Genomic DNA, 1,258 nt, shown 5'->3' with positions numbered 1-1,258 from the left:
AGAAAGGAAATATGAATGACTCAAACACACGAAAAGATGTTAACGTCACTAAGAGTAGGAGAAATGCAAATTAAAACAACACTATGTGCATTTTCTTACCTATTAGACTGGTGATGATCACCAGGTTTGCTGACACATTTCATGTACCTGCTGTTTGGGACAATTTCTAGTGAGGGTGAGTTGGGAATAGCCAGTTATCTGTTATGGACTGAGTTGCATCTCCCCAAAATTCACAAGCTGAAGTCCTAACCTCCAGTACCGCAGAATGTGACTGTATTTGGAGACAGGGTCTTTAAAGAGGGAATTAAGTAAAAATGAGACTGTTGGGGTGGGGTCCTAATCCAATATGACAGATGTTTTTATAAGAAGAGGAAATTTGGACACATACACCCATAGAGTGAAACTAACTCTGCCAACATCTTAATCTCAGACTTCAGCCTCAGACTATGAGGAAATAAATTTTCTATTGTTTAAGCCACCCAGTCTGTGGTTCTCTGTTATGGCAGCCCTAGCAAACTAATACACCATCAACCTTGAAACTGAGCTGGAAATTTGACTTCTAGTAATTTGTACTACAGATAGACTGGCATGTGTTCCTGGCATGTGCAAGGATATGCAAAGGTATTGTTTGTAGCAGTCAGGATTCAATCAAGAAGACAGAAGCCGACTCTAGGTATTTTGAGTACAAAGAGAAGCATTGGAAGGGCTGGGAGAGGAAAGGCCAGGAAAGTTCTAGAAGTTAGGGGATGGCAGGAAGTCATCACCAGTGATCCTCGGTGCCAGCAGGGCCAAAGCACATGATGCCCAGGGGGACACCTGGAGCTGCCGGAAGCTGTCACCAAGGATCTCAGGCTGGTCTTGAACTCCTGACCTCAAGTGATCCACCAGCCTCGGCCTCCCAAAATGCTGGGATTACAGGTGTGAGCCACCGCACCTGGCCAGATCTCAGCTGCTTATAGCACTGCAGTGGGGGTCATGCAGGGTGATGACTAGAAGCCGGGGAAAGGAGTCTGCCATGGGTTTTGCTGCCTACCCATAGCAGCTGCTGGAGAGCAATGGCTTCTGCTTCCTTCATGGGCAGAATTCAGCCTAGGACATACTGGAAAGGGGCTCTGGAAATGCAGGGAAATGTAGAAGGGGACGGGAGTGATGTTACATTAACGAGGATCGATCTAGCACTGTCCAGCCACAGGGGCTGGTTAAATACTCTATGATTGGTTCAGACGAAACACCAAGCAGCTTCAAAGGGAATGCAGAA

This window comes from Colobus angolensis, unplaced genomic scaffold, assembly GCF_000951035.1.
Source record: "Colobus angolensis palliatus isolate OR3802 unplaced genomic scaffold, Cang.pa_1.0 Scaffold33, whole genome shotgun sequence".
Lineage (NCBI taxonomy): Eukaryota > Metazoa > Chordata > Mammalia > Primates > Cercopithecidae > Colobus > Colobus angolensis.
Note: the sequence above shows the minus strand (reverse complement) of the source record.